At 29.7% G+C, this 13,375-nt stretch overlaps 1 long non-coding RNA gene across 1 annotated transcript; it reads left to right on the forward strand.

Annotated features, from left to right (window-relative positions):
- The first annotated feature begins 8,192 nt into the window (after window positions 1-8,192).
- Window positions 8,193-13,343, forward strand: LOC106687273 (uncharacterized). Its single transcript, XR_001344145.2, has 2 exons — window positions 8,193-8,280; window positions 13,105-13,343. It is a non-coding gene; the product is annotated as an uncharacterized lncRNA (long non-coding RNA).
- Window positions 13,344-13,375: the final 32 nt, after the last annotated feature.

Raw genomic sequence — 13,375 nt, forward strand, 5'->3', positions numbered from 1 at the left:
AATCGTGAACAAATATCTTTAACTAAAGATAACTAGAGTTAAACTTAAGATAAAAATTCCAAAAAATCATCTTACATCCTTCGTTTAATTCTCAATGTTATTGATTAAAAACAATAATTAAAATTTATCATTTATCACCATGCAATCTATTTCTAGCATTTTATTTAATAATTTACATAAAAACACTTCATCGAAAATATATTTAAAAAAAAAGAAATTTCAACGTTTCTGAATTATGTGTGCCCATCCTAAGGATTACACTTACATTTTTTTCCCCAATATGTAAACATAATTTTTAAAAAAATCCTAACAATTGCTTCGAACATAGGATTATTATACACTGACAAAAAATTACCTGGAGTTTGAAAATAATGAATTCATTTATTTTAAAGAAACAAAACATGGAGGGGGTTAATGTAAACATTAATTTTACAAGGAAGTTTCTTTAAAAAAAAAAAAAAAAAAAATAGAATCAAATTGGTTAACGACTTCCAAATCATATGAATCATCTAGAATTATTTTTCTTGAATTTTTTACATTTCTTTCATAAGTAACTTTTATTATCATCTCTGTATTATTAGGAAACAATGATTTACAATGAGGTTAAATTCATTATTAAGAACTGTAATATTTACAATATCACCTAATTTACAAATAATAAAAAACAATTAAAAAAATAAAATAAATAAACAGTTCAACCAATTAAATGACAAGATAGATCGAATCTGTCGTGTTGCGGAGCTGCCATATGAGGTAAATACCACTTGATTGCTGTCCATGTTACACCATTCCAAACAATCTCATTGGATTTGGAGATGAGACAGCCACTATTTTAATCGCCTAGTTAGTCATATATCTCTATTAAGATGAGTGGAGTTTAATCAAGGCCTGATCTATTAGAAATACTAAAACCTTAATAAAAATAATCTTTTTCAACGAAGAAGAAATAAAACTTGGGATACGCATCTGTGAAAAACTCAATACCAATATAATGAAATCAAAACTCAATATTTACGTTTTAATGTTTGGACTCCTTGGCTTCTAACTTCTCAATTATGGCATATTAAAAATTAAATATATATGGGGTTAGTAATATATATTTCGGAAGATATTTAAACATAAATCTAAAAAGTCCCAAAGAATACAAGTTGTGCATGTTCAAAATGGCGCCTAATATAGCGGTGGGGAATTTTTTTTAAATAACGCTATAACGTTTTATTATTAGCCATAGGGACGTAAAAATACTTTCATTCGAATCATAATTAAAAAATCAACAAACTTCATTTCAACTATTTTTTCATCTACAATCTCAATTAAGTAAAAAGTAAAAAAAAAACACAAAAAAAAAAACGGTAAAATTATTACATCAGGTTTTTTATTGTGAAAATATGGATTTAAGGCAAATTACACCCAAATAAATGTTTTAGCACTGTCCATGAAATTTCTATATCATTGGTAATTTTATAGCGAAACCTCCAAAATTTACCCGGAAGCCAGCCAATAACTCTGGCCGAATTGTAATTTTATCTTCTCCATTAAAATTTTATAATTAATTCTATCATATATTTCCATAATTTATTTTACTTCAATAAGAATTAACAATACTTTACAATACTCCTAATAAATATTAAACAAATAATAATAATAATAATAATGCGCAAGGAAATTTTTACAGACATTGAGTATTGTTTTAGGAATAAAAAAACAAAAACAATCATAATACAGTCATAATCAAGTATTTTATTTACTTTATAACAGTGGCAGAAGAATCAGGGATTTCAATTTTATCTCGCTCTAAAATTTTTAACACTGAAAGAAAATTTCACATTAATAAAATAAATTTGAGATAAAATGCCTTGTTGAAAAACAAGTGCAGCTGTTTCTAATAACTGCTTATTTTATGCTCTTCCTTAATAAACCTATTAATTCGTTTGTAAGAAATTCCGAAAAATTATATTTTTCAAGATGGAATGGGAAGCATAAGCGAAAAAATTATTACAATCTGGATCAAGAAGGCTCCCAACTGATTCAATAGCTAAAATTTGTACATTCACATTGTTAAATTTTTTTACACCATTTTTCATGATACAATTTATGTAATCCAAACTTTTTATTAATCCAAACATCCCCTTCGGATTACCAAGATTACACCGTATATCTAATCTTTTATCAAACCTGGCTATCCGAATTTAATTATTTGTTTAACTGAAATTATTATTGCACCTCTATATTCTAAATTTCTGTACAGAAAGAAGGAAATTATTCAGTTTTTCCTTAGTAGGGCCAACGAACCAGTTTTTTCCATGGACGTCCTCGGAGACGTGACATGATTCACCGCAAACAATAAAGTGAATGCAGAACTTATTCTCAGAAAGAAACCTGAAAAATAACTTTTCCCGTAGGGTTATCCTGGCGTTAAGTTTAGTTAAAAATATTGAAAAAGATAATTCATTTTTAAATGGAATTCACCAATGAACTACTAGCGGAAACTTTTAAGTTACTCGTTCAGATGAAGGGGCGGCCATACAAAGCTAACCCATAATTACCTGTGAGAATGGGGTCAATTGCGGATTAGATTATGTCCAATGAATTTCAATGGATCATCAAAAATGGGAAATTCATTACAGCCAGAATATTGACTTAAATAAACCTTAAGTTAGTGGTCCCCAACCTGTGGAGAGGGAATATTGCTTGGTGAGCAATTGTTACCAAATATCTTCGAAAATAAAGAAAAAAAAATTCAAATAAGGAACGAAAAAAAAATTGTGGCAGCCTTGGGAATGACTGACAGAAATGAAACTTCTGAAAATTAAAATTAATATATTAAAATTTTAATAATAACGATATTTATTTTGCAAAAATATGATAACATTTTACTTATTTTATCTTCTTATTTAATAATATGGGAGTGGCACAATGGTAAGCCATGATGCTACTAAATCCAAGAACTCGGGTTCGGATCCGGCTGGGCAGATAATTATTTTCTGTTACACTGTAGCCATGAGTCAACCCTGTGGGTTCTGGAGTATCATAACCTTAATTGGGTAAAAATCTGGCGGTCAAGCATGATTCTGACCAAATCACCTCCTAGCACAACCGTTGGTTTAGTATCAGTGCTTCCTTACAAAGTACTGCACCCTTCATGGGTTGTAGTGGTACAAATTTTATTTTTTAAATTTAATTATATAATTTATTCGTGAAATTATGGTTTACATTATCTTTCGGATTATTAGTAAATGTTGATATGAATGGCTTGTGATAGCTAAATTATGAAATTTAAACAACCTTCAGCAGGCGAATGTTTCCAATATGCCTTGCAATACCGCGTCAATTGTTGTAATACCTCTAGCAGTACTTTCTAATAGTGAGTTTATATCATTCTTAAAAGTAATTTGAGTTGTAAAAAATCTATTAATGATTACGATTCAATTTGTCATAAAAAAAAAAAAAAAATTTAAACTAAATCTACGCTAACAATGATATAAAATGCAATCAAAAAATAATTTTATTAAGCTTTGTAGAACGTACGTTTCACTTCGAAAATGAATCAGAGTAAAATAAAGAAGGTGCGTTGCCAAATTGCGTAACTACATGGGTGTAGAATATCTATATTATATATAGTGTGGCTTTCTCGTTCCGAAGTAATCCGAAGAGTGCTTAAGATAAAAGAATAGTTCACTGTTTGATGATTAAAGAGACGAAGCAAACTTGTTTTATGTCGCAAAATTCCTTGTAAAAAATTCGTGTTTTGGGGATATATTTTTTTAAATTCGTTAAATCAGTCCAGGGTTTTCAAATCAAGAACTAATGCAGAAATACAACTTTGAAAGAAAAAAAAATCACCTACCATTTAGATGAAACAAAAGAAAGAAAAGAAATTATTACAAAAGCACAAAACTTCTATTAACTCCTGTAACCATATTGCCGCTGAACTATCTGAACACGCTTTAAACCTCAATTATTCTTTTAACTTTGATTATACATGAATTCTTGCTACTGCCCCAACTATAAAAAACGCCTCATTTCGCAGAGAATTAAATCAAGCCGTCAATCATAAATATGATAAAGACTGCATCTCCTAGACACATCTTAAGCCTTATCAAATTACTTTAAAATTATTTTCAAATGTAGCGTATTTTTAACCGCCAATCTCCACTACTTCTCTATTACATCCTGTAACCGCTCACTTTCGAACTGACATCTAATCTGAAGGGTACGTTTCCTATTTTGTTCATTATCTTCCTTTATTCTTGATTTTACTCTGATTACTCTTTTTCCATTTTTTTGTGTACTTTATTTTATATTTTTTCTTTTTTATCTGTAGTTATTTTCGTTATCATTAATTGTATAAAACCATTTATTACTCTTATTTACTTGCAATTTTTATGTTTCACTGTAAATATTTTTAATTTAGATATTTATTCTTTTAGTTTGTGGACCTGTCGATTTGTATTTTAACTTATTTATTCCCTTAACTTATTTATTTAATAAATTATTATTTTTTTAAAACTTATTTATTCATTAAAGTATTTCTTTTAACTAACTTTTTTTTTTCAAAGCTATAAATTAGTTCGTTTTTTTTAAATGCATTTATTTATTTGTTTTTCTGTAAACTGACCTACTGCTGAGACTATTATGTCTTTGGTTTGATTTCACATTGTTATCTAATGATAAATTTGTTTAACGGATCGAACGTGGGTAGCGGATCACTGGAGAGAGTCTGAGAGAATAAATTTGTCAATTAAACGAAATAAAATTTTCTAATGGAATGAAATTGTGAAATAGAAAAAAAATTAAAATATTTGTATGTAGGTATGTATAAGGAAACTGAAGGGAAAAAAAATGTTTTTTTGTTATATCACGTAAATATATCTATTGTACATATGTCCGATCATGGATTGATTGGTATGCTGTGTAATGTAGCAACCTAATGTATTTGGGCAGCATGGCTAAACCATTTCTCTCTACTTTTTTAGAACCATAGTTAATGCACCCTACTACGTTTCCAACAGAACACTACACCATGACCTACATATCCCTTTTGTCCTTGATCTCATACCAACCAAATTCTCAAAATTCCAAATAAACCTTTCCAACCATCCTAATCCTTTGGTTCAAACCTTATCTAGTTCCACCCATCCCTACAGCCCACCTAGAAGGTTGAAACGGCAGTGGCCAAGAGACTTATTAAAATAAAAATGGACAATTGGAGTTCTGGCAATGGTCAGATTCTCCACTCAAGTTGAGTGTTTGCGGCTTAAACTAAAAAAAAAAATTGTTTATGTTTAATCAAACATTTGTATGTTATGTGGCACAGTGTTTCCCAACAAGGGTTCCATGAAATAATTTAGGAATGGGTTATTCCACGTCAACTCAACGGTTTTGAAACTTACCATGTCAGATTTTCTTTAACTTTGCACAGCTATTTGTTGAAAGCCTCTCTTAGCTTTTGCTGAAAAAACAGCATTTGACGCTCTATTTGTATCAAATGATAATGTAGGAGCCTACCGCGAATAAAATATAAGGAACCACTAATGGAACAATAATTCTATTGTAAAGAAAGACAGATCAATTTAATCTTAATAACTGCCATAAAACAAACAATTTATGTCTCTCATTATCACCAATAAACAAGAATATTCAAAACATCAATCTTCTGTCTCGTATTAAATTAATTTACTTAACTCTTAAAGATTCAATTACATTAATTATTAACGACCGATTCATATACGTAAGCACATTATCTTAAATAATCCCTCTCCTAGTTCTAGCTGAGAACTATCGGAAATGGTCATTTCCTCACCAATGAATATAAATTGAGATACCGAGCGGTGAACCAGTCCACTGGTGCGAACTTGGAGGTCTGACTGTCCACGTAAAGTATTGAAACATATCACATAAGATGGAAAATAGTTCTGGGAAGCATTTGGGGAAAATGGTTTTGATTATATCCTTCTTAAGTAATACAACGTGATATAAAGAGGTACAGAGCACAGAACTAAATCTAAAACAACTACTAATGGATTTAACATTTCTCCCCACCCCATTTAAAATATGATATCAAAAAGGAAATTATATAATGAGAATTTTTAGAAGTAACCTTGGATAGCGTCTTGTATATCTTTATATACCAGCTATAATAAAGCTGACTGCATCAAACAGAATCAGGTAAGGTGTTTATATTTTTCTGATAATATTGTATTAATACATTAATCTAAATTAAAAAAATAAAATCATGACTTTTTATTTGTTAATTTTTTAGTTTAATTAACATCGAAACTAAAAAAAAATGTTAAAGATGGGAAAATTGTTAGTTTCAACCAGTAGTTAAAAATTATACTGTTACATTACAACTTAGTGGCTTATATTACATTATTAAGGAGATGGAATTTTCGAAGATCGTTACAGGCAAATCGCACAGATAAAGTTATTTCCAAACACCTCCCAAATAACTTCTCCTCGACTTTGCTTAAATTAATATGAAAGCATAGTCACTAAATTTATGGACAATATCGCATCTCAAAATATCAATATTTTCCCCAAAAACCAGTGACACGTTCGAAACAATAAAATGTATCAAATTTGAAACTATGTACAACAATTTAAATATATACCTGAAAAATTGTTATCAATCTACATAGCCTATCCTAGAAACGAACATCTAAATTTGATAGATATTTTGGTTTCCTCAATGTAAAAACCTGCGCTGAATTTTATTTAACTGGAATTGATATTATTTGAATTTCATATTGAAATGAATAAAGTCAACTAAACGTACGGATTGGGTATAAAAATTTAATTCATGAATTTACAATTTTTATGTATACAAAAATTGTTGAGTAGAATATTTCGATAATTACATTAATTTTAGACGTATATTTTGAGAAAGAATAGAAATATACGTATACATAATGGAAGAGTTTTCAATCAAAAGTTAATACACTCACTTCTGAAAAATAAGTTTTTTTTGACAAATTAAAATTCTGCACAAAAAACAAATTCTTATATTTATATAAAAAATTATTTTTTATCCAGTCAAATAGCTGTTACAAATAAAAATGAAATGCTCCAATAATAATTTCCCAAAAGTAGATATATTAACTTTTGATAGAAAACTCAATTATTAATTATATTAAAATATTCAGTAGTGACACACAAAACAAACAAAAATTCTAAATTCAGAAGGAGAAAAAAAAAATGTGTTGGTTATAAGCCAATGCATAGAGAGCTAGTTTTGCTGACTAAAGTAGAACTTGTACTTTCGTCATCGAAGTTTATTGATTATAGACACAATGTATAAGTGTAGACCACTCTTGAAATTGAGTCAGCAATAGTAGGTAAACAATTTTAATTAAATGTATCTCACTAACGTAAATATTAGATGTTATCCAATGATACAAAGTTAATAAACAATAAAAATAAATAAATTAAGTATCCGTATTAGAAACTGAGATAGGTTATGTAGAAGATTTTTTAAATAATCTATCCACGATTAATTTTTTCGATAGTACATTGATATCAGGGATATTAATATGTGTCGATAAAAACAATAATGATAAATACTTCAACCAGAATGTGATCACATTACAAATTAATAATCAGCTTACAATTGATTTTGCTTGATTTCCAAGCTAGTTCGTTTCCCTGACTGAATTTATAGAACTTTGACGTTCACTAGGAATAGTGAACACAACCCCACGATGCGAAGATTTTCTATAAAACTATTTTATTTTTTTTTTTTTTAAATAAAAATAATATGTTTTAAAAATTTGTCTGTCGATAACAGAAATGTAAGTATTTACTATCAAAACTGTTCTAAAAGAGCTAGAAAAAAATGGTAACTCTCCCACATAAAGATTTTTTTTCAAAATTATGGCCGCGGAGGGTATGTTCAGTCTGATTCTCAACGCTTCATATCACACCCGATGCACACCTATATGTCTATGTACGCAGTGAAACTATCATAATGTGTAAATAATTTAAAAATGAATTTTCAAGATTTACGAGGAAATTAAAAATTCTAAGCTGCTAACGGCATTTCACAGATCTTTTGAAATTGATACACCAAAATATTACAGTAAAACAAACACAAGGGTTTGAATATGTATATAATTTTTGAATATATTATATATCTCTTTATAGGTCAGTCCTCATGCAGAGCGAGATAAAATTCCCGATGCCCACAGGAGGACCGATAAAAGTCGATTAAAGGATCTATAATAAATAATATATCTATAATAAATCCGTACTTTATCAGAGTCTGACCGTGTAGCTTAATTTGTAAGTATTTACTTGGTTTATAAGTAGTAATTTGTTTGAAAAACCTTAATCGATTAATTACTATTATTGATAAAACCATACACATAAAATATCAAGTGGGAAGGGACCTGTAGTATCATTTTGCCACGGACCCACTCTCCTGACGGCGACCAGGTATACTACACAAGAAAAAAACAAACTGTAATTTAAAAACGTAATGTATGTGTTACAATAATGAAAAAAAAAGACAAGTACATGGACAAAAGAGAATGGGGTTCTTCGCATAGAGCAGTATTGAATAGGAATATTCCGCGTGTAGTCTGGAGGCATCCCGTCCCGTTCCACTATATCGGAAATTTTTAAAAACCAAGAGAAGATAATCGAACAATTAAAAAAGTGCCATAAACTTAAAAAGAAACTTCTGAATTACTACATTAAATAAAATGATAAAGGGACATTATTGTTAATTATTCATTAACAAAATCAAACTGTATGACATGTGTATGTTTTCTAATGCTGAAGAATTCAAAAACAGGAGACATTTTTTGAGTTACAGGTACCAAGCTATGTTTAAGCGATAACTAACAGTATAAAGATTCCTAGTTATTTTACTTATAACCAATTTGTACATTATAAACGCTTGTAGGTTACATAGAAAGGATGCGCATTTTATGTAATCAATTTAACGGGACAGAATACTTCGTACATAACAACCGTTTGTTTCCTAAAACCGGTGTCGTTATAAATGATTTGCACTGTAATGTCAATATTCTAAGGCAAAGGCTCACACCTATGTTTTTAAATTTTTGTTTGACATTGCAGTTAAGACGAAAGCTCAAAAAGCAGAGTAGCACCTATCATTTAAACAATAAGTTCGACTAACAACTTAGAAGGAACCATAACTCCCCGAGTTCACCCATTCCTTTAGGAGGCACTATTGGAAGATACAATGATATCACACAATACGTTTATCAAAACCTAAGGTTATTACCAAACAATATTACAGTAGCAAAGATGTCTTGTTTTTTTTAAGGAAATAGCTGAGAACACAGCTAACTCTTCGATTCCCTTTTAGGCAGTTTTTAATGCGGCTTTAGAAAAATATTTTGTTTCATTTTAATGATAAAACAACACAAATGAATTATTTTCATAAGCTAGAAAGCATTATCGTTAGGTAAATTATACAGAATTAGAGCGATTGAAGTATTCCGATTCTATTGCCAAATAGCTGAACCGACATGACAAGAAATAAAAACCAAGAAAACAAACAGGACCAGTAGGCTTATTATTAAACCCTTTTAACACACTAGGGAAATTCATAATCTTTAGTTTAACATGTTAAAGGGAAAAACTTTGTTAAATGGAGAAACATTTCCTTCTTTTACCATGTTAAAACAATATAACCTATAACATAGTTGAGAGTCTGTTACTGGGTCTGCTAAATGGAGAATGGCTTCACGCAACAGACCAGCTGAGCTCGTCACCGCTTTGTTTGTTGTAGTGTTAGGTTACTTGCTCGTAGTTTGTGTTTAGATTTTGTTAGTATTCTTTTAGATGTTTTTAAAACTAATAGACCAATGGCTGACAATAATAATAATGTAATGACAGTTCTCAATTAGTTCATTCCGATTCTCTTCCTCACAAGTAAGAAGATCAACAAGGCACTCAGTGGTCAAACTTTCACACAACTCCTACTTTTCACTTACTTTAGGCATTTTATAATAAATTACTATTATCACAATCCTACACTTATAATATTTAACATAGTAAAACATTTTACATTTAACACATCATGAATACCCCTATTAAACACAAATATTGACCATCCATTATCCATTGGGTCCAAAAAAAAAAATTAAATAAAAATGAATAAACCTTTAAGGGTTTTTAACTGTTGGTGGGCTATTTGTAAATAAATAACTATTAAAACGAATTCACCATGGATAGGTACTAGGCTAAAAATCCTTGTAATCGTCATTATAGCAAAATTCTTCAAAGCAGGAAAATGGAATCCAAGAAATATGTATTGAGGAGCAATAAATTGATAAGGCAATAGGATCGACCTACATCTACGTCTTATCACAACAATTTTCTTAAATCTAGTCAGGAACTGTTAGGTAGACAAATAAGATGTTATCTTCCGATGACTGAACACACTATATTACATTATTTAATTGTTATCACAAGATATAAATCCTCCTTCCACCTAAATTGGTAGGGCTTAATTACTTAAAGGTAGAACCCCATTTCTCAAAATAGTTGGACTGAGACATGCTCGGTTAAGCGATAAAGTCGGTTCCTCCGGAGTGTATTAAAAAAAATCTCAAATATTAATTTAATTGTATAAGGTAAAAATTAAAATACAGCACAAATCTTCATGTACAGATGGCATCTATATTAACACATTTACTATGAAATTGAATTTATTAGTCTAATTTTAAGTAAATTAAAAAAAAAATTGATTTAATTCAGCAAAAAAAGATATATGTTATGATATCAATTTATTATTTATTATTTTTTTTAAAGACATAAGACATTGGCAATTAGCCTGCAAAAAAGAAAATTTAATGAATTATGACATCAATGGTTAAGGCATGTTCGGGAACATTAGTATTATTTGAGGGGGTAATATAATAATACAATAAAACTAATTTTATAGGTTGTCCCCTTAAAATGGCCTAAGGGAAAAAATGTTGAAGGTTTTTTAAAAATAAAAAGTAAAGAGAAAAAGTGGATCATTGAAGTTTCTGTAAATAATGATATCTTAATCTTTTTAATAGTAATCAAGAAAGCAGTTATTTTGTTGAGTTTTATGGAACCAATTGTAAGTATTGTCTCAACATTATTTAATCTTTTCGTCTAGTGGAGATCTATTTTGCTCTGACAGAACTAAGGATACAGTCAACTATGTTTTCATCAAATTTAAGTCGTAATGTAGCACGTATTGATGGCTGTTAATATTAGTTATAAACGGTATAATATTGCCTAAGCATTTAACATTATAATAAATAATCTTTGTATCAAGAGAATATTATCTATCTCAAGGAATCGTTCTTCGTAGAATCATAGTTACGATTCTGTATAGCTTAATATGAAATCAAAATTGGAGTTTAGAGAACTCAAATTAATTAAATATCATCAAATAAAAAACGTAGATAAAATAATTCAAAACGATTTTGAACTAAGATGTCTGTCTGTCATGTCTTCGGCGGCTGTAGCTTTCACACTATTTTAATTGGCCACATAATTGCTAACATTTTAAAGTCAATGATTTGTCGTAATATCCAAGGGACCAGCAGTTTTAAGAATATAGACGTGTCAAAATACTTTCGCGCGTGCCTAAGTGGGAATGGACTAGAATAGATAAAATAGATACTGAACTGTACATAGATATTGTATATTAAATAGATACTGTATTATATTAAAGCAATATTTTGGGCCAAATCGGACCACCCCTTTATAAAGCTGGTGTGAAGGAAAATATGTATGTGCATATGAAAGCGAAAGTAGTGGACAGACTGCTAAATGGAACTGGAACCATCTACATAGTAGCTCGTACAATCGCAGAAATTTTTACTAAAATCGGAATAATAAGTAGGTGTTATGCCCGAACATGTTTTTTTACTGCAGGCACTGATCCAAATTTGTTTTAAAAGCAAAAAATCGTATATACTTTCTGCATGAATAATGTTTCTCTGCATTTGGTAGTGATGAAGTATATGTAATTGGTACGCATGTTCGTAATACAAAATTTAACAATTTTTTTTTTATAATTGAAAGAGAAATAAATTATATCTAACTTAAAAAAAAAAAGTTTGCTCAGTGACTGAAATGTTTTCTAGTCTAACCTCTAATATCATACATACTGCGACTCTTCTAATTTGTGTGCGTTACTTTGTTAATAGGATTGGATAGGCAAGCTACCCCTCGTTTTTCTCATTTTTTGCTTAGTCATTGTGAGGCCCAAAGTGATACAATTTAGCGGATAATTTCTGGTTATCGGTTCAATTTTTACTAATTATCTTGATCTAAATGAATATTTCATGTTTGACAGTAAAGGTCAAATGCAATTTAAAGGAATTATATTAAGTAAGTTTATTTTCACATAAGTAATGTTGTAGGTGTTAAGTAATTAAAATGCTCTGAAGCTTCAACTCAGAGCAAATCCCATACGCATAAAAAAAAATCTACTTTTTACGCCATTGCATACTACTTTAATTTAAATTTAACACATATTCAGCATAACAAAAATCTCCTAGTTATGGGTATCAAATAATTTTCGTGTCTTTATCATCATATGGAGAATTTTACATCGCAATAGTAAGAAAAAATTCTAAAAAGAAGAGATCTAAAGTGGGTACTTCAAAATTAAAGCTCTCTGGTATTTAACATGACCATATTGCCACTCACAATTTCGAAATTGTACATAAAATAACCTTTCTTAATTTAAAAAAAAAAACACACTAGGAACTTTATATATTTTAAAGTAATAATCACGGTTCAAATAGAAATTCCACATAAAGTTTTCAACTACCGGAATATTCACAAGTGAGTGAGGAAGTGAAAGCATTGAGAATTTCCGCTATATTTATTATGTAAATACCAGGGTATACCAGCGATGTAACGCCGTGACCGATGTCTGTAGGGCGTTAAAGAATGTAAAATTATATATCCTCATCGATATCCTTTTTCAGTTAAACATATATTATACCATTTGCGCGATCATTAAGTCTTCTGCATAGAGACCTAATCAAACACATAATTCGTACTCCCATTTATTTATTTTTAAACAAAATTTATTAACTAGCTCAAAGAACCTCTTAGTAATACTACCAATATGTACAGGAGAAATGATATCGGATGAATGGGGACTAGAAAACAAGCAGGCGATTTCAAATGGAATTACATCTGCATGTAAGGAAGTGGAGGAAAAACTAGAAATAATTTCAGGAAACAGGTCCGTGTTCAGCGAGATATGAACTAGTAAGTAAACTTTTGATTTAGTCAGAACCACTGGCTCAACTCCCTGGTGAAGACTTGAAATCCAGGTCGAAACTTCGGCAAGAATAAATAGTTTTTGTTTATGTGTGTTTATTTGCTGATACCCCCCCCCCCC

The sequence above is a fragment of the Halyomorpha halys genome, unplaced genomic scaffold, assembly GCF_000696795.3.
Source record: "Halyomorpha halys isolate HHAL.00 unplaced genomic scaffold, Hhal_1.1 Scaffold940.1, whole genome shotgun sequence".
Classification (NCBI taxonomy): domain Eukaryota; kingdom Metazoa; phylum Arthropoda; class Insecta; order Hemiptera; family Pentatomidae; genus Halyomorpha; species Halyomorpha halys.